The sequence below is a fragment of the Delphinus delphis genome, chromosome 12 (assembly GCF_949987515.2).
Source record: "Delphinus delphis chromosome 12, mDelDel1.2, whole genome shotgun sequence".
Classification (NCBI taxonomy): Eukaryota; Metazoa; Chordata; class Mammalia; order Artiodactyla; family Delphinidae; genus Delphinus; species Delphinus delphis.
The window spans coordinates 72,310,233-72,331,477 of record NC_082694.2 but is presented as its reverse complement, the minus strand read 5'-3'; the positions used below and the strand labels follow the sequence as shown (position 1 = coordinate 72,331,477).

Genomic DNA, 21,245 nt, shown 5'->3' with positions numbered 1-21,245 from the left:
GAGAAAAACCTCTTTGGCTGCAACATGAGAACAGATCGGAGAAAAGCAAGTGAAGCTTCAGGGGAACCGAGTGAAAGTACCGTTGTGAGAGAGAGAAGTGGCAATGGGGGTAAAGAGAAGTAGACGAAGATAAAGATTTCAGAAGGGGTGTTGATGGTGTGGGGATGGAGGGAGAGGCTCCTAGGTGTCAGGTTGGTACAGTCGGATGGTTAGCGGTGCTGTCTGTCTACTGAGACCAGAGCACTGGGAAAGCCCCTCATGCTTTGTTTTGTTTGGGTCAGAGGAAGGGGCCTGGCAGGTTGAGTTGCCGTTGAGACGTCAAATTAGAGATGTCGGATAAGCAGGTGAGATGTACAGATCTGGAGCTCAGAAGAAAGGTAGGGGCTGGAAATCATATGTTTTATGGAATCATCAGCATATGGAGGGTAATCGACGCCCTGAGCATGGATTAGACAAGCTGGGGCAAGAGAAGAGAGTAGGGCAAAGGGAAGAGAGATTAGAGAAAATCCTCAAGGAACTCTGATATTTAATAGCCAGAGAGAGAGGGGTGTTCCTGCAAAATAGACTGAAATAGCAACCAAGGGAGTAGGGAAAAAAGTATGAGATTGCGGGCTTCCCTGGGGGCGCAGTGGTTGAGAGTCCGCCTGCCGCTGCAGGGGACACGGGTTCGTGTCCAGGTCCAGGAGGATCCCACATGCCACGGAGCGGCTGGGCCCGTGAGCCGTGGCCGCTGAGCCTGCGCGTCCGGAGCCTGTGCTCCTCAACGGGAGAGGCCACAACAGTGAGAGGCCCGCGTACCGCAAAAAAAAAAAAAAAAAAGTACGAGATTGGGAAGGAAGTGTTTAAGCAAGGCTCGTGTTCAGCTTGTACACACAGCACAATGGGACTGACTGATGATGCCCAGTGACCATTCTGACTGATCAGTGCATCCCCTGTGATTGGTTGGTGCCCATGCCATGCCAGTTGTTTATATCATGATTATCATCCCTGCTTTCAAGGAACAATCATCAGTGTGGGATGGCAAACAGGATGAAGAATGGAAACCTTCCATTGGATTTACCCACAAGTATATCGTTGGTGACCTTAGCAAGAGAACTTGAGGTGGAGTGACGGGCTGAGGAGTGAGCTGAGGAAGGAATGGGAGGTGAGTTAGTAGACAGGAGACCCGGGCAACCATTGAAGAAGTTTTGCTGGGATGCAGTGGAGCTGAGTAGGACAGGTAGAGGGGAAGCCGGAAGGGGATGGGAGTGGGGGTAACTGAAATTTTTCTATAAGATGTTAAATGATGAGAATGACTTATTTGTTCAACATGCCTTCTCTGTATATAGTCACTTACCAAACTTGTATCTATCTCATTCATTTATTCATTATTTGATCCAACATGTTTATCTCATCCTTGGCAGAGATATTTACTATGTTACGAGCACTGAATTCATTTTACTTCCTTCTTTCCTTTTCAACGGGCATTTATTGAGCACTTACTGTTTGTCAAGTACTGGACTAGGTCCCACTGATAGAGAAATGAATAAGTTATAGCCTATGTGTTCAAGGGACTTATAGTTTAGTGCAGTGCTTATCAACCAGGGGTAATTTTATCCCCTTCCCTTTCCTGGGGGACACCAGGCAATGTCTGGAGATATATTTTGTTGTCATAACTTGGGGGCAGGGAGTGTGAGGGGGAAACTAGGGATGCTACTGGCATCTTGTGGGTGGAGGCCAGGGATGCTGCTAAACGCCCTGCAGAGCACAGGGCAGCCCCCCAACAAAGAGTATTGGTCCAAAACGTGAATAGAGTGAAAAGTGCCTCAGTAAATGGTAACTGCAGGAGTTCTGAGGTTGACCACTTAGGCACCACTGTGGAGCTGGCCAGGCAGGAGATGAGGGACAGAAATGAGGGGGCAAGATGCCCACTCAGAAGCTTCCAGTAGTGCAGGGTGGGGGCCCCATGGCCAGTAAGGCTGAAGTCGCTAGAGTAGGGCTGAGGCCACTGATACCAAGTATTTTGGATTTTGTCTATTTGGTGGGAAGCCACTAAAGGGTTTCCAATGAGAGGAAACCAGATCTGTGTCTTAGGAAGATCATTCTGGTGGCAGGCAAGAGCAAACAATAACCGTTAACATTTATTAAGAACCTACTCTGTATCAGTAGGTTTCCGAGTACTTTCTTGAATTACCTCATTTAATCTCCTGGCAGCCCTATGCGGAAGTGCTCTTCTTCCCATTATACAGCTTAGGAGACTGAGGCAGAGGGGTCAAGAAGCTTGTGAATGGGGGAGCCAGCCCTTGACTGACACTGGGCTCATGCACAAGCGTGAGATAGCCTGTGGTTCTTCCGGTCTCCCAAGTTGGGTCTGGGCTCTGGAACCAGACTGCAGAGTCCACAGGGTGTCAATTCATAATTCGTATGTTCCAGCTCTCCCTGCAGCTGCTCCAAAAATTCCATGCCTGCAGCTTTGAGAAGTGTGGCCTTAAGGTAGCCAGTTTAATTCTTCCTGATTAGGAGTTCTCATGTAGCTCTTAATTTTTCAGAGACTTTGTAGCTGAAATGCCCCCATGGAAAGAGAAACACATGCTTCTGGGAAATCAAATCCACTCTTTGCTGCTTGAGACCATTAAGTGGACCCCAGTAACCTCATGGAACTCCCCTATCAGGACACCCCACCTCACTGTCAAATGCACCTTTTCGCCTCTATTTTTGCTGGGTGTGGGGGGTAGGCGGATTTGCATGACTAATAAAATTTAAAGTAGGTCTCAGGGCCCAAAGCTACATCATTAGCCAGCACAGATCCTGCTTTCCTGGGTTTTAATTACAGTGGCTCCTCCTCCAACTAGGAGGGATGGTTGAGTGTGACAGCCCCTGGCCCATGACTGACAGACAGAAAGAGCTGGAGGCTGGGCTTGCAGGTGGAAGGGACTGCACCCCAGACAGAGGGGAGGAGAGGATTTTGCTGCTCAGGGAGGTCAAGGGTGTGGACAGAGGTGGGACCAGAGGACTCCCGCCTGACACTTTTTAGCAGGGCTCCTCCCATTTAGAAAGAAGACTGGAGATGCGTTTTCATATTTACATATGCTTTTAAATAAATGTGACTTCATTTTTTTAAAGCAGTGGCAACATTCTGACAAGGCAGAGGAAATGCAAACTGGTCTGGGATCCGGAAGAGAAGGCAGGTGTCAGTGCAGCAAATAACCCGCTACCAGGGGATTCTTTGAGGTTGGCTTATGACCAGTGAGTTCACAGCCCCAAAGTATCCCCACCTGATAGATGCAGAGCCTAGGCCCAGCTGCTGTCACATGGGGTGTCCGTGCAAGAAGCCATGTTCTCCTCTTGCACTGATGGTGGGAATGTAAATTTGTGCAGTCACTATGCGAAACAGTATGGAGGTTCCTTAGAAACTAAAAATAGAGCTACCATATGATCCAGCAATCCCACTCCTGGACACATACCTGGAAAAGACAAAAACTCTAATTCAAAAAGATACATGCACCCCAATGTTCATAGCAGCACTATTTACAATAGCCAAGACATGGAAGCAACCTAAGTGTCCATTGACAGATGAATGGATAAAGAAGATGTGGCATATATATATATCTATATAGATAGATAGATAGATAGATAGATAGATAGATAGATAGATAATGGAATACTACTCAGCCATTAAAAAGAATGAAATATTGCCATTTGCAGCAACATGGATGGACCTAGAGATTTTCATACCTAAGAGTATCATACTGAGTAAAGTAAGTTAGACAGAGAAAGACAAATGTTATGTAGTGTCACTTACATGTGGAATCTAAAAATTACTACAAATAAAAAAATGCTATTTACAAAACAGAAACAGACTCATAGACATAGAAAACAAACTGTTACTGTACCAAAGGGGAGGGGGAAGAGGGATAAATTAGGAGTATGGAATTAACAGATATACACTATTATATATAAAACAGATAAGCAACAAAGATTTACTATAGAGCACAGGGAAGTATATTCAATATCTTGTAATAACCTATAATTAAAAATCTGAAATATATATATATATATATAAAACTGAATCAGTTTGCTGTACACCTGAAACTAACACAATATTGTAAATCAACTACAGTGCAGTTTTTTAAAAGCCATGTTCTTATTTGCAGGTTTTCTTCTCGTTTTACTTCTTCCTTTAAGGATTCTGTGATAGGTCAGAAAATTCTCCGGGCTTCAGTTTTCCCATCTGCCCAATGAAGGGACTGTTGCACTGAAGACCTTCTCATGTCCCTAAGTGGGTTTGATTTGTAGACTAAATTTAGCCTTTGCCAGGACGGCAACTGTACACCTACAGTGCTAAGAAAACTAACTTTACACCCAAATATAAGGCAGTTGCCCACGTTCCCAAATAAAAGGGCTCTGAGAAATCTTTTAGCCAATATGTGAATATATGAATATTTTTGGAATACAGTATAAATGAAGCAACAAACTGTTACTTAAAATATGTAATTAATTACTTTAGTTACACATCTTTAAAATTACAAAATATCTAGACCGTCAATTTTTAAATAGTGCTTTCTCCCACTTATATTTCATGAGTCTCTATCCAAACCTGTCAGGTGCAGTTTCAACTCCAGAGTGTGTTTTGTTCCCGGTGTATTTTTGTATCCCTAGAGCAGCTTTCTGAGTCCTCTGACAGTTTTCCAGAGCTGTGAGCCTCACTTCCATCCACGTTTTCAAGAGACGGCAGAGACAGCACTTTTTGAATCCATGGATTATGTCTTCCTGTAAAATTGTATCCCAAGCCACAGGTCCCAATTCCCATAAATGGAGGCAGTTATGTTTTGCTTTTTCACTTGCTTTATAGGTGGCTTATTCATGATCTCTTGCAGCAATTAACCATTGTTGGGTTTCTTTTTAAAGTGACTTTTAAAAGTCTTGTTTACAATGACATCCAAACACTGAAATAATGAAGTCATAATCCCAAGAGTAATTACCGCATCTGTGTTAACTAAATCAGGTGGGAGAGTGCACTGCAAGACGAGACTTTTTATTGATGTCGAATCCGTCAGATTGGATATTGGATATATTGAATTTAAGGCAATGCCCTTTTTATTGTAGTGTAGTTGATTTACAATGTTGTATTTCTGCTGTACAGCAAAGTGGCTGTACATATATGTACATTCTTTTTTATATTCTTTTCCATTATGGAACACCCTTTTTTCTGAGGGATAACAGGAGATGCAGGGGAAAGATGGTCATATATTTGGGCCTAGTCAAAAAATTATAATTTATCAAATTCTCCTTTAACACCCGTCAGCTTATGACGTTGCACATAGGAGCATCTCTTTGCTGGCTGTTCGGTAGTTGATGTCTGTCAACGTAGGCAGACATGTCTGATGGATCCAGGTCACAGAAAATGGTGCTGGGTCTGCTGCCCCACCGAGAACTCTGGCCGCCATCTTTCCCCACTTCCCAAACACCAGTACGTAACTGCAAGCCCCTCCTGGCCACCTTTCTGCCGACCCGTCACTGGGCTTTTGTGTAGTTTAATGAGCATAGAGTCGTTTGGAAATATGCGCTGTGCTCCACAAAAGGAAATAGTAATGTAATCAGCAATCATTGTATTCTAGCACTTCAGCACTATTGCTGCTATTAATGTCCATTATCACTGTGTTCCCTGCAATGTGTTTAACAGTCACAGGCACTAATCAAGGTGCCTGTCCTGGAGAACGTGTATTCTATCTGGACCATACTATGTATTGTGCTGCGACTGTTCCGCATTTTTTTCAGATAATTGGAACCTGCTACTTCATACTCTGAAAAATAATGTAGTGGGTGAAGCCCTGAGAGGTTCAAAGCCTATGCTTACGTCAGGGAAAGAATGCAATTTCCATGCAGAATGATTATAATATTATTCAGTGATTACATGGGGGTGGGGGTGGGTCTGTTTTTGTTAGAGTTTTGAAAGTGGAAAATGGAATTCCATCCAAGTAATCAGAGGTTATGAGTTTCCAGCACAGTATGTTTGCACATGTTGGAGGCTCATTTTCCCAGAGTCCTCCCCACCCCAGTAACCCCTGAGCCTTTGCTGGCCTCTAGGGACAGACCTGAAGTGCCTACGAGTTAATTCACTGACAGGAGCTCTCAGCCGATGAGAAATGGGAATTGGCGGCAGATACTCCAGCTTCCTCACGTCTCGGGTGGGACAACACTGAGACATGTCCCTCTCTGTCCCCCAGAGATCCCCAGGGACATTGGCCCAGGTGCCCACAGTGGAGACCTGCATATTTAGGGCAATCTCTGTCGGCTTCCTTCACTCACCGGTCTCGCCTCCCCACTCACCTGCCTGAGCTTTCTGGCATCACTCTTCAGATAAACCACTTGCCTCAATCCTTGTCTGGGTGGGTTCTGCTTCCCAACAGAGGTACACCTGGCGCCCCAGCTCTCCCTTCCGACCTGGAGAGCACCCAGAGGCCTCTTTGGATCCCTCTGTCCTTTAACCTGGCTCCACACAGGAGTCTTAGAGTTTTAAGGCATCATCATCCTGACAGATGAAAACTCTGAATTTTTTTTTTGGTCAGGAAGGTGATGGGTATAATTTGTTTCTCCCTCTTCTCTTGATTATTTTTACCCCATTCAAGTGAGACAAGATGATTTAATCCGGGTTGTATTTTAAATGCCCATAATTGATGTCCTCAGAGCAGGAATCTATGTGCTCTTAGAAATTTATGTATAATCTTAATAGATTTGTCAATGGCAGCCCTTCCTCATCTAAACAGGCTGCTTGCAGACAGATCACTTAATTTGCTCCCCAATGTTCTTTTTCATACGTGGTTGCTCCATGGCTGACAGCAGATGATCCCATTATGAACACATTTGACACAGCATGGGCTGTGGGGATGAGCACCCTCAAGATCCTCTGCTGTGGCAAGCAGTGTGTGTCTCCCTCTCACTCAGAAGGGGAGGGTCCCAGAGACCAAGGCACCTGAACAGGTGCTGAGGCTGCAGTCCCCAGTAGTACGCAGCAGCTGATGGGCGCTCCAGCTTACCTGCGCTATCAGAGGTTGTTGACGCCACACCCATTCCCCAGCCTGGGGATCGCCTGCTGACGGTTCTTGCTTCCTGCCTTTCTCTGTGTGGGAGTGCCCAGCCCATTCATGGGGCAGGCTGGAAATGCTGGGGGGATTGATACCCCAAAGCACTTGGCAGCCGGTGAGAGGTGGGAGGTCATGAATAAATACCCCAGCTTCCTTCCTCATTTCTTGGTGGGACGACTTTAAGATATGCTCTACCCAGCCTCTCAGAGCATCCCCAGTAGGAATAAGCCCCCAGTTGCCCAAGCGGGAACCCACTGGTTAACGCTTTCTCGACTGAATTTTCCCTGTCTCCTTTCTCACATCTCTGCTTCCTCATGTGCTTCCTTGGGTCTACTCTTAAAAAAAGAAAAAAAGAAAAAAAAAACCCACTTACATCAAAATCAGTGTTTCAGGGGCCACTTTGGAGGGGAACTCACACTAAGACGCCTGTCCTTCTGAATGTCTTCAGGTTGATCTTTCAGATGTGCTCATCCTCCAGGACCTAAATTAGGGCCTGGCATGGAGCTTCCTGCACCCAGGAGCTCTGCTTCCTCTGACCACCTTCAGCTCCACCAGCATAGTTAACTCAGCCCTCGCTGTCTACAGCCTTGGGACCTCCCCTGTTTCTGCACGTGGGTGTGTGATGGAGTCGACACCAACTTTGCCAGCTCCTAGCTGACCTGCACGTCTGTCTGAGAGATGATGGTGCTCCAGCCACATCCTTGGTTTGGAGTGAAGAGCAGAGATGCCCAGCAGGGTGGAGGATGGGGTAGCCAGACAACACTGTGGGGGGAAAACCCCTCCTTCCAAAGATTGACGCGGGTGCTATTGGATTATTTGCGCCATTTCTGTCTGCTGGGGTAATTGCAAGGCGAGTACCTTGTGTTCCAAGGGAAAAATGTTCTCTGGATGTGGTAATCTTTGCCATGCCTGCTTGTGACAGAGAGAACCACATCAAGTTCTAAATTTTCTCAATGGAGTGAGATGTGTATCATGTGTAATAAAATATAAACAAGCCGTTAAGAAACATCTATGTGTTTCTTTTTGTCAACCTTTAGAAGCGTTAAAGCCAACCACAATTTTATATGAATTCTAGATGATATGTAGTATTTTTATTTGCTACTTCATTGCTAAATGTTTCATATAAAACTGAAGAGGAAAAAAAAAAAAAACCACAGTCCCACATATAAAAGAAGCAGCAGATGGCTAAATGTGACCGTGGGAGAGAAGCAGTGAATGAGTGGGTTCAGAACAGAGGCTCCCCCGCTGGGTATGGGCCCTAGGTGGAGCGGAGGGAAGTTCACGTATGAGGGTACCTGTGTTCATTAGCCATTTGCTTCCACTGTGTTCTAAGTAGCCCATTAGTATTCAGGAGAATCTACAGGTATCTTTGTTATGGCTTTTTTTTAATCTTTTAAATGTACATATAAATGAGTATGTATTATTTATAGATGTCTTTGGATTTAGAAACATCGAGCTTGAAAAGTAATGCAGCAGGGAATATTTGATTTACTGCTCACTGGAAAGGAGAGCGAAGAGAGGGGGACTTTCTGCAGGAAGGAAAACTGGGTTGGGGTAAGTTGCTTAACCTTTCTAGGGGACTTTCCTGGAATCTTCAGTTACAGTTAAACTGTAGAGAGATGAGTGGGTGGGAAAGGGCAGCGGCCAGAGAGTTTGGAAGCCGGCTTTGTGGTCCCCGCTCTCCTGCTAATCAGCTGTGTGACCTTGAGCTTGTCACTCACTGGTCTTGCCTTTGGTTTCTTGCCCGTATCTGGACATCAAGCCATGCCAGGCTGTGGCCCAGTGCTTTGGTGCATTCGTATTGACTGCTGTGGGCTCTGACCGAACTCCTTGGGTGCTGGGTTAGTTTGCAGAATTGCCGTGAGGTTGGTGAGCCGTGGTTGCATTTTTTTCAGATGGAACGTGAAGCTCTGATGTGATCAAGCCACTTGCCTGCATACTTTGGTAGAGACCAGGAAAACAGAATTAGCTTCTCATTCTATTTTCAGTTCCTAGGCTGTTTCTATATTGGCCAAGAAAAGCAGAGAACTTACAGAAATTCCTGGTAATGACTACTTTTTGCCTGGGTATGGAGAAACTTGCCTGTCTATGGTTTATTTTTAAATGGATAACTCATCATATCTGGGTAAAAAGTACTGTAATCTCCAAAGACTTTTCTTTCACATTTTTTTTTTCTCTCTGAGAAACAGCCTCAGATCTATTCAAATAAAATAGTTTTCTACTGGGTGAGGAAGTAATGCCTCTCAGACCCACTTGGGGCTGGGAAGGGGTTTTCAGCCGCTGGCCCTGTGGCTTGGATTCGGAGGAGAGGGGTAGAAGCCATGAAAGCATCTGCCCTCAGGCCTGGAGTTTAGCAGTTGCTGGGGAGGAGGAGAGGAGGGACTAAAAGGCTGAAAGTTAAAGGCTGAAAGTGTCCTCTTGAGGGAAATTCAGGGAGATTAGCTGCAGAGGGCAGGAAGTGGTAACTGACCAGTGTCAGATAGACCCAGGACAACTACACACACGGTCAGCCCATTGGTCAACTAGCCCCCAAGGAAGATCCCTCCCCATTCATTTGTCCTCTGCGTGCTCACTTCTGTGGAGAGGTGGTAGGAAAGAAGGCCCCCACCTTCCCCGTGGCGCTCTAGGTACTGCAGGGATACCTATTCTGTGCTTCCGTTGGCAGGCTATAATAATAACGTTACAGCCACGAGTTGATATGTGCCATGGGCCATGCCAAGTGCCTTTCTTGCAATCAAACATTTAACTCTCAGAACAAACATGGATGTTCAGAAATAGCGTCCCCATTGTACAGAGGAGGAGACTGAGGCAGGGGTGGGAGTGGCATGGAGGGTCTGCCATTAAACTTAGAGATTTAGACCCAGGTCTCTAAGATTATCCATCTTCCATGCTCTTGACCACCCAGGTGTGTCAGGGACTAAGATGAAAATCCAAGGTGAAGCTCTGATTGTGCCATGGAACGAGGCTGCAAGGTTCAGACTTGGGAGAAGGGGTTCCCAAACCTCTCTGCAACTCCCTGGGGAGACCACAAACCCACCGAGTCTAAAAGCCCACCTTGTTTTACTCTGTGAAGCCGCATTTTCCCCATCACTTCTCTCTAAAGCTGTCAAGAGGCCAAGGACCGAAGAGGCATGAGATGCCGAGCAACCTTGAGCCCTGGCAGCTGAGGTATCAGCCGGACCTGCCTCGGTCCAGACCCTGACAGTGAGCAGACGCTGGATCCATGAACTTGTTTGGTAGTTGTGTCTCCTGTCCCCACGGCTGTCTCCCACCCCCTGACGTGTACAGCTGTGGGCCCCATAGAGGACCGATGTGGTAGCTAAGTGAGTGCCTGGGACACAGGTCAAAGGCTCCCCTTAAGAATCGAGGCAGGGCTTCCCTGGTGGCGCAGTGGTTGAGAGTCCGCCTGCCGATGCAGGGGACACGGGTTCGTGCCCCGGTCCGGGAAGATCCCACATGCCGTGGAGCAGCTGTGCCCGTGAGCCATGGCCGCTGGGCCTGCGCGTCCGGAGCCTGTGCTCCGCAACGGGAGAGGCCACAACAGTGAGAGGCCCGCGTACCGCAAAAATAAAAATTAAAATTAAAAAAAATAATAAATAAATAAATAAAAAGAATCGAGGCAAACAGCCCCAGGGTCTGTCACCAGGAAAGGGACAGCCTCTGAGAAGAAGTTGGAACAGGGAAAGTGGGAGGGAAGAGGGAAGTCCTAGTCTCTCTGGGCTCTACGTGTGGGTCCAGACTTGAGGTGGGCTCTTGCCTGGCTGGGAATTCCAGTGTGCTCAATGCTAAGATGGGGGCTGCCCCATGGAGCCAGGATGGAACCTCCTGGAGACCAGCGGGGGCGCCAGCTTATCAGGCCACGTTCTACTTCCTCTTTCCACTGCTCTCACCCCCCTCCTGGCGTATTGTTCTGTTTTACTCCCCAAGACTCTAGATAAGTCTTATCCAAATGTTACAGCCTGGCCCCAGGAGTGCAGGGAGAACCAAGGGAAGAGACTTGTTCACATCTGAGTCAGAGTTTTAAGTGGGCAGCATGGTCTTGCGGGTGGAGACTCCACAGATGCCCCACCCACATGGCCACCTGGACAGCACTGAAGAGGAAGGTACTGTGGCTCTCGGCACCAGGAAGGAGAGCAACACCCATACCCACCACAATCCAGCTCCGCACATCAGCAGCTGGCCTTCCTGTCGGTGAATTAGGGATGCCGGCCCCTGTCCTGCCTCTCCTGGGGTCCACGTGGCTGTCTAATGAGGGAAAGAAAATGCAGAAACACTCCAAAGAGCCCATGGCACCAGACAAATGTGAAGCATCATCCTTAAAAGCTTAAATTTATGGGTCTGAAGGAGAAGCAACATCTGGGAAGGAATTATTACAATTTAAAGGGAGGATGCAGGCTTGTTTATAAGAGTGAAATCTGGAAGCAATGTCTGATTCTTTTTTTTTTTAACTGGTTTGTATTCCAATCATGCAGCTGTGGTGTGAATGTCCAAATGTTCGAAGCAAAATTGTAGAAAGTGAGTTGAGTCTTGGAGGCAGTTTCCTTCCTTCAGCAGAGCCTTACTGAGCATCTACTACATGCCAGGTGCTGCATGCCCTGCCCACATCTTCCTGCCACCATGGGCGAGTGGGTGTAACAGATTTGCTGGAGCCTCTGCCCTTCTCTCCAGCCTGCAGCCCTCAGGAAATGCAAGGTCTTCCCAGTCCTGGATCCAGTGACAGGAAAGCCTCTATAAATTTGTGGGGGGCTCTGAGTGGTGGGGCTGAGTTGGTGGATTCTTAGTTAACTGAAGTGGGTCTGCCTTGCAACAAGAAAAGAGTTTGTGTCGGGGGAGCTGATTTGCAACCTTTTTTTTCTGAAACATTTCAGCCTAGGTTTCTGGCAGAGCCCTGTCGTGACAAAACTTAGGATCCAGTCAGGCCACGGGCACCCCGTCGTCCTTATCTCCCCATTCTCCTCGCCCAAGCCAGCCGAGCGGAACCAGGAGACAGGCCATTGCGAAGCCTCCTTTGGTGACACTGTGTTCTTATCTTGATATTCTCCAGGGATTCGCCCAGAGTGTCTGTACTCCAGAGAGTGCAGAAAAACTTCTGGAGAGGAGTTTTCAGGAGGAGAAGGGGTGAAGGCAGGGGGAGGAGGTCCGGGAAGTAAGAGCAGGTGTGTGTCTGATCACAGAAGTGGAGGAGAGCTGGGGCTGTCCGGGGCAGGAGGCTGGACGTGGCAGGACACCGGGAAGACTCCAGACTGGCCTGGGATCTTGCGGCCCCAGACATGAAGGGACTCTGGCCAGGGAGTGACTTGACCCATTCTGGGGTCGAGCACCACCCCTTAGTAGTAGCCAGGCTGTGAGCCAGGTGAGAGTTGGGGAGGCCTCGCCCCAGGCAGCCATAGCAGAGATTGGAGAGAACTGTTCTGAGCAGTGCCGTGGGAGGCGGCAGTGCAGGGCCCGGCGATGAGGGTCCGGCAGTAGCAGCTGTGGAGGAAGGTCAGTCCTGAATGCACGCAGTCTCAGGCAGGCGGGGGTGACATGGATTGGTGGAGCAGGGAAGCTGCAAGAAAACCTCAGTGCTGTGGTTTTGACCCACCAAAGCTCCACCCTGCCCATCAGAATCCTACTCCTTAGAGTTGAATTTCTCTCACGGGAAAGAATTTCACGTCATTTTTCTCTTGGGGTGGGGGGTGATGATGAAAACAGTGTTGGGAAACATCGAGTTAACAGTAACGAAGAACCTGGGTGAGCTGCGGTCCTGCCGACAGAGGTCTGCGGTAGGGGCTGGGCCCGTCTGGGCTTCTCTGCTGTGAGAGGCTCTGCTCAGGGTCAGGGGGTCACTTGGGAGCCTGACCACCTCCGGGGCATCTGCGAGCTGCCGAGAAGTGGGCAGTGGTGGTGGGGAGGACAGCCAATCGGGTTGTAGGGTTAGTTTGGGCTCACCAGGACCTGACTGGAATGCGGACGTCCACCGACACCTGTGCTTTTATTCAGCCCAGGGTGGTGACTGCAGGGAAAACACAGAACAGTGCTAAACTCCTCACTGGTTGGGATCCCGGGAACGAGGGGGCCGAAATCCAGAACAGAGACGTGGGATGCAGGCGCAAATCCAGAGCTCCCCTTCCAGCTCCCTCCCACTTTCACTTGCTATGTGCCTTTAGGTAAATCTTATTGTCCATGAGCCTCAGTTTCCTCGTCTATAAAATGGGAATACTAATTGTAAAGTATTCACAAGCTTGTTAGAAAAGGTGAATGAGAAACTGTGAACGGCTCGGCTTTGTCAACATCAGACGTTATGAAATATTATTATTGTTCCCTCGATCAGCAGCCGTGGCCTCTGAAGATCCTGTCTTTCTTTGAAGAACACGTGCCCGTGGAAAAGCTTGCCGGGTGGTGCATCCCTATCGTGAATATGTAATGGATCTCATCAGTGACCAATTCTGGCTCCTTAATGGAAAGAAGAAGCCTGAGCGTTGTGCCGGGGGGGCTCTCGTAACCAGCTTGTGCTCCTTCTTTGCATCTTAATTCTCCCCTTTTAAAAGCAGTGCCTTCCGGGCCCCTTGGTCCATGAACTGTCGAGAACCTGATGGATAAACACTCAGAGGGAGTGTTTATTTTGGGGTTGGCAACATGCCTACAAGCTTTGGTGAACCCATGGTTGATGTTATTAATGGATGGCCTGGTTTTCTCTCTTCTTAAAAGAAAGAGAATGTGAATGAGAGTTCCCCTTGCAGGATACGTTCAGAGCAGACATCCAAGCCTGTGCCAGGGGTGCCAGAGGGTCCTGCACCTGGGCTGGTAGGAGGGTGGGTGTGGGAGCGGGTCTTCTCACTATAGTTTACAGCCTCCAGCTCCTTTGCCTTTTTTCTTCCTTCCAAGGAAGGAAGAATCCTTGTTTCCTAGCTGGCTGAGGGGTAGTGAGCTACCCGGGCGCTGGAATCATAATTGGGTAGCATGGTCAAGACCCAGGCAGGGCTGCTCTCTGATCCTGCATCAAACGGGAGACTCCCTAATTGGTTTTTCCTCTCTTACAGCAGTTTCTCTCCAAAAAATTGATACCTTTTATAGGGAAGTAAAAAAAATCCTGGGCCCTTGTTTATTATTCTCTTCGCTGTCCATTTGGTTCATGTCAGGCACCATCTTTATTTGTAGATCTAGAGTTAGAATGGGTCTCAAAGATTTCTTTGAGTTTAATTCTGAGGATCTCCCGGCATTTAGGCAGTCATGTAACCCAGACAGCCTATCCATGGGTCCTGCTTTCATATGAGCCTTTATGCTGTCAAATTCAATTAGCATCTCTTAAGGGCCTTGAGAAGGTGAAGGACTTAAGACCAATTTCACAGGCGTTGACTTATTACCTACCATATTTTTTAAACTAAAGTAAAAAAAGTCCCTCAGCCTTTGGCTTTTTAAATTTTATTTTCCTTAAGCCTGGAAGCTGCCCTTTGATGATGAGATTAGTGGAAGAGAAAGGGTCAGTTTGACCAGAGATGTCAAAGGTCAGCTCCAGAGGTAGTACCTTCATCTCCCCTGGGGTTGGAAAACCACACCTACCTCCCTGTGATTTCCAGGGTTCTTTCCTGAGATTCATTTTCCCGGGCCATGATCTTTGGAACCTTAAGGTTTTACAGTGTTATCATGGGAATGAAATTATTACTAGAAATCAGTTTCTAGTCATTTATTTTAAAATCACTTTAAATACCATGCATCTCATTAGAGTAGAATGTGTTTCGGTTTATGGATGTAGCTTATACAGGCCTCCCAAGAAGAAAAGGTACTGAATGAAGGGTCTGTGTACACCCCCATGTGATGGGTGTTATGGGCCAGAGATTCAAATATTAAGATAATGTCTGTTCTCAGGATGCTCAGGCTCAGGATTTGAATACAAGGAGTAGAGGTTGGGTGGGAGAAAACAGAGCAAGAGGAGGAAAGAGAGGAAATTACTGAGGCATAAACTAATAGCAAATAGTAGCTGAGAACAGCTAGAAACCCCTCGAGGGAGGAGCATCTGGTTGAGGTGGGCAGAGATGTCGTGAAGGAGGTGTGACTTGCCCTGGGACTATGAGTGGATGATGGCAGTAGTGAGATGCCGATGCTGATGCTTTTGCTGAGGATAATAATTATGTACCAGTTTCTCTGATGCATTAATAACGGGAAACAAGAGTTCATAGAAATTAAATAATTTAGCCGGTGTCACAAAACTAAGGGCCATGTTAGAATTCTAATTCGGATGTCTGATTCCAAAGTCCTGCTTCTAACCATCTCTGAGAATGTATTCATTAGGGTCTTGACAGGAAACAGACACATTCAAATGTGTAATTTGAAGAGAGTTAAACGAAAGGACTATTCACAAAGGTGGCGGAGAGAGAACTGGATGGAACCCATCACCAACCAGAGCCGCGACCTTCAGTAGAGAGTCACAGCCATCCCATGAAGACAAGCAAGGAGGCAGGAAATTGGGAATAAACACCCAGCCCCACCCCAATCCCTGGTCTCCTGCTGGTGTCTGCATTGGCTGAACGTAACTGGAAGTTGCAGGGTCTCAGAGCTGGAGTGACACCCTCTCTGCCAACCGGGTGAGCCTCCCAGGACACAGAACCGGATGGAAAGCCGACCTGGAGGAGCGAACAGAAGATACCCAGCACAGCCTGTGATGTCTCACACGTCAGCTCACGTTAGGATCTTTTCATAAGCACATTAGGGAACAGTCCCAGAGAACTCAGCTTTGCATGTGGTTTATTTTTGTTCGGAACTTTGTTTCGGTTATCTCCTCTAGAAGTGGCCTGTGGAGACCACAAAGGAGGAAGGACGAGGCCATTGTCATCAGAACAGTTTAGACAGCACTGGTGGCTCACCCCCCTGCACTGCCCACCCCCCTCCTGTCTGGACTGTGCTGTATTTGTCTGGCACGACCCAGAGAGTCGAGCCATCTGGGTTGCAGAAAAGGGAAGTGGATTAACCTGACGTTGGCAACCAAGAGGTTTGTCTCAAGAGAGGGAGAGCTCTTTCTAAGGCTTGCTGGCCAGGGTCTTGGGCTCTCAATTAGTTAGTAGCCTTTACAGTGGCCTGCAAGGCCCTACGCTAACTGAATTCTCACCTCTCCAGCTTCATGTCCTATAGTCTCCCATGTCCAGCCACAACTGCGGATCCAGGAACACAACAGTCACGCTCCTCCCGGGGCATTTGCACGGGCTCTTCCCTCTGCCCTGAATGCTCTCCCCGGACACCTGCACAGCCCAGGCCCGTATCATCTTCCAGCGCGCTCGAATGCCATCCTCTTGTGAGGCTTATTACCCCGACCACCCTCTCTAAACTGCACCACAATCTCCCACAGTCATCTTCTGCTCTACGTCTTCTCTGATAAATAGTTCTGACGACCTTCTAATATATTGTACAATTTGTACTTATTTCTTAAGGTTATTGTTTGTTCTGTGTTTCCATCCACTAGAAGATGAGCTCTATGAGGGCAGGAATTTTTCTTCCTGTTTTGTTCACTTGTATTCCCAGAGCCTAGACACTGCCTGACACCTAAGGGGGATGCCCTTAATATGTATTGAATGCATGAATGGGTCATTAAATGAATGACATCCTCAAGAATCTAAAAACGGACTGACGACTGTCCCCTGGACCTCTCTCTTCACCGACACGTCACTGCCAAGGCTCTTTCCCAGAAATACATCGATCGTTTATTATCACCAGTACTGTCAGTATTTTGTGGCCAAAGAGATCGATTTAACTGTCTGCTTCACATAAGCTCGGTAGAGGAAATGTACTCACGACTTTGGTTCTGTATCAAAATTAAATGGTGACCTTGGCTTACTTTGCTTCCCCACTGAGGTTATTTCTTAATCGTAAAGGGAACACTCTATCCTTGGGAAAAATAGTATTTTTGCCGCCTTCAGCTTTAAAATGGCTCTTTGATATGGCCCGTGTGTGTCTGTCAGCAGCATCTGAAAAAGCTTGAGTTGAGAGGCTCCGAGAAAGACCCGTTGCATTGTCGGAGAGAAGCTCGTCATAAGGTGGAATTAGTTTACAATAACTTATTTACCTGTCCACATCCTTCATATCACATTAAAGCTTTCTCCCTGCTATCCGGGACTCTGGAGTGCTAAGAGGAAAAGGGAAAATCAGTGGGTAATGATACATTCAGTTTAGAAAAAGGTATCGATTCCCAGGTAACGACAGTCATGCGTTTTTTGCAGTGGAGGATGCCATTTCCTGTCGTGAAGATGGCTTTCACATATATTATATTTGAACTAGGGAACTAGGGATAGCCCTGCCTCCCCATATTCGATAGCCTCTCTCTACGAGGTAGTAAATCCATATATTTTTTTATAACCCTTCTCTCCAGGGAACCCATCCTTTGCCTCCTCAAGGTCTCTTTGTCCATTGTCTAAAAGTAATGATGTGCTTTTGTAGTTCTAGAGTTTGTGTCCTGTGCTCTTTTCAGCCTTAAAGAAGACTTACATTTCTTATTTTTCCCCATCTCTGGAATTTCTTGGTTTGGATTAGATGGAAGGGAATGCCATTATTCTCTCTCTTATTGCGTGTTAATGGGTCTACCATGGGGATTAGGGCTTTCTGTGTTTGGGGGATGGAGGGGTGAGATCTAGTGTCTGCCCCTTGGGGTTCTCTGCTGCCCACTCGGATCCCCTTATCTTGGTGTGCTGGGGCAGAGTTTGGGCGTGACCTGTGTGAGATCATCCACACCGGGAAATCCAAGATAGGGACAAGCTTCCACTTAAGTTGGGGACCATCTAAGATGCTGGAATTCCAAAGAGATCTTTTTGCAAAAGGTGATACCTTTCCCCACCCCACCCCCACTCTTCTGTCTCTTTTTAGACGGCCTGGCCTCCTGGTGATGTTCACGCTGTGCTAAGTGTTGGCGGCCATCGAGGATTTTGCATCCTGGGGACGAATCCTGAGCTTGCCAGAGACGGACGGTGCAAGGTAGGTCAGCTCACCTGGAAATCATCTTCTCTACCACTGATTTCCTCGGGGAAGTAAGGTAAATGTAGCTGGTCCTCTCACCCTTTTGGTCAGTGAGATTTTTACCGTAGACATGGGATTAACTGGTAACCAGAGCCAAGCTAAGCCACCTGGGCCCCACCCTTCTGGCATCAACACACGAGCAAGGCTGTCACTCTTATTCACTTACCTGGGGCTCTGGTCCTCCAGGAGGTTGGATCTGGGGGTGGCCAGCAGCTAGGTGACTACTTAGCTTCTTAAAAACTGCAATTCTTCTTTTGTAATTTAACTTTTCTTGTTATTAAAATAGTATTATTAAATACCATGAAAATAGTATTGATGTTATTAATATTGAAACAAATAATAATATATTATTTGTTCAGTGTAAAAATATTTTAAAAGATAGCACCTAAAATTATATAAATTACTTATAATTATAATCCCAAGAAATAAGCATTTTAGTGTCCTTTTCCAGGCTATTTTCCTAAGCATATGCATAAAGTGTACACGCACACATGCACAACACAGATGAGGTCACACTGTAGGTACTAGTTGGTAATCCATTATTTTGACTTCACAATATGTTGCAGGTACCTTTTTATGACAGTAAATACAATTCTATAGCATTTTTAAAGGCTTCATATTGTATGGTTATAATAAGCCACACAGTTTACTTAACCAGTGCCTTAATAATGGGGATCTAGTGTATTTTTAATCTTTCACTCTTACGAACAATACTATAACAAACATTTTTGCATATATGTCTTTGCATAGTCATTTGATTATTTCCTTGGATTAAATTTATAGAGGTCAGCCTTAAGATTTTGATTCAGGAATCTCCAAGCTAACAGGAAGACCAGGCAGCCAGGAGAGGTAGGGGGAACATGGCCTAACCTTGTGACGGCAGAGTCTGATGAAACTAATCAGCGAGCTGGGCCTGGAATGAAGGTGGGCGTTGGGGGTGTAGGTGCCGGGATTCAGGACGCTTGAAGCTGAGCTGACCTAGGCTAGCATGTCTTGATGACACTCGAGCCTTTAGAAGTCCATGGGCTGAAGCCACCTCTGCATCACTCCTAGGGCTGGTGCTGGGCGAGCTCAGATGCTGCATTCTCAGCAGGCCCATGCCCTGGGCCCTCTGACCAGGAGCCTCAGGGGCTCTGCCTGGGACCAGCCTGTAGCCAGGACTCCAGCTTCCTTCCACAGCAGGGGTCTCAGCAGCTGACCAACAAGGTTCCTGCCACGCCCTGATTGTCTGCTGGTCAGAGAGCTTTCTCTTTGGACTCAGAGACAGTGGAGTTGGGGATGCGCTGCACTCCCAGAGCCCTCGCACAATGAGAAGGGATCCTGAGTTGCAGGCAGACTGGGTTGTCAGCAGGAAGCAAGAGGAGGCTCCAGGCTGGGCCTGAATCAGCTACCTAAATAGAAGAAACATCCACGTGCACCCAGCCTGCTGCCACCCAGCAGTCCAGCAGGGGTGGCCAGTGGGGACAGATGGGCGCCTGACCTTGAGAGTTTTTAGGCTGTTGGCACACTCCTAAGGACATCACTGACTGGCTGGCCAGCTGTCCAGCTACTCATCCTGGACACTAGGGAATGCTTTGCTTCTGTGACTGTCGGGCCAGAGGAGGGGAGTTGGAAAACTAGACAGTTAAGCTTGGATTTGGTGACCGTGGCTTTCTCAGCTCTTGGAGGCGGCAAAGGTGGAGTTAAGTGTCTGAGAAAAGATTCAGGAGATGCTCTTCACAGAAGTCAGCTTTCCAAGAATACGCCTTCAAGTTTTAGAGTGTGAGTGTGAGTGTGGCTGAGGTGAAGGGGGTAGGGCAACCCAGGGCAACAGGTTTAATGGCCTTTATTTTGGGGTCTTGTATTCCCTGCCTCTGATGCAGGGTGACACATGGCTCTTGTTCATCCCAACCTTTGAGGAGCATGTATTTTAGGATCGGGAGGGACTTGAAGGTTATCTCACCAGGCATATCTGATAGGACACCCCCCTTGTGGGCCTTAAATCTCTGTGCCCACCAGACTGGTCTTCTCACTGTGAACCCATGGCAGTCTTCCCTACCTCCTGGCCAGTCCCTGGAGGAGAATCATTGATTCTCTCTGTGCTCCCTTCCACCACCCCGCCCAGCGCCTGCCGAGGCTTTCAGTAAATACTCAGCGCACACACACACCCCCAGCCTTTCCTGGGGGCACCGCCATAGCATATGGCCTGCAGCTGGGTCATACGTTTCCCTCACGTGCAGGACTCCCACAGATTCCCAAGAAGATAGGAAGCTTCCACGGCCTGCGTTGACCCCTGGTAACCAGTGGAAGAGCTGTCACTTTCCTGTGGAAATTGGGCCAGGTCACTGGGCTCCATGAATCCTGCTACAAAGCGGGATCTGCTCAGAGGCAGAGCGCGGAGGGCCGCTCTCTGCTTGTCCGTGGCCTGATGAGCAGCCTCTGTAACCAAGAGCATGGTACCGGGACCAGCCAGCAGGAGGGAAATCTGATGCCAGCACTGCAGTGTGCGACCGTGGCCAGGGTGGGGCTGAAGAGTTAAGGGGTAAAGCTGAGGACCTGGTTCGTGCAGAACTGAAGACTGAGCCAAGAATGGCATTAGCAGACACCTAGGCTCCGAGGTGATGAAGGGCCAGTGCCCATCCCCATCGGTGCGGGGGACGCTCCTGTGCAGCCTCCCCAACCTTCATCCTGGGACTGTCGCAGTGCTGCCTATCCCGGCCCCTAGTCCCCCTGGGCGCCCTGCATCCTGGGAGGACATTACAGATGCCTCCAGAGCTAATGGGACCTGGAGCTGTGCCATCAGAGGACACCTTGTGCTGTGCCCCGGACTTCTGCACTCACAGCAGCTTCACCCGGCAAAGCCATCCCAAAGGTGCCCTTGCTGACCGCACACATCCTGTGCCTTTCTGCACTCCCTCGCTCTTCACAGCCTTGCTTCACTGGACCCCTGGCCCCTCCTCCCTCCTTCTCTTTCTGATCCCCCTTTGGCTTCCACCCTGAGGATGGACCTGTGGGCTGGCATTTTAGTGCTGCTTTCGCCAGCATATCCAAGCTGTCACCCACTTGTCCTTTGTTCTTGCTGCCTGTCCTGGCCCGCCCTGGAAACTTCTGCAGCCCCTACCTTCCCTGGGCCTCTAGGCCCTCAGATGCCTGAGGGGGCCATGTAATCACGCCGAGGGGCTTGGGCACAGATCTTTTAGCAGAGCCTGAGCCAAACCCTCA

The 21,245-nt window shown here is 48.0% G+C and overlaps 1 protein-coding gene across 1 annotated transcript in view; it reads left to right on the top strand.

The window, feature by feature from the left end:
- Positions 1-21,245, top strand: part of KLHL29 (kelch like family member 29) — a 310,448-nt gene that overhangs the window by 66,446 nt on the left and 222,757 nt on the right. The window contains exon 2 of the mRNA XM_060027621.1: positions 17,895-18,002. The gene's annotated coding sequence lies outside the window, so the exon portion shown is untranslated. The remainder of the gene's footprint in view (positions 1-17,894; positions 18,003-21,245) is intronic.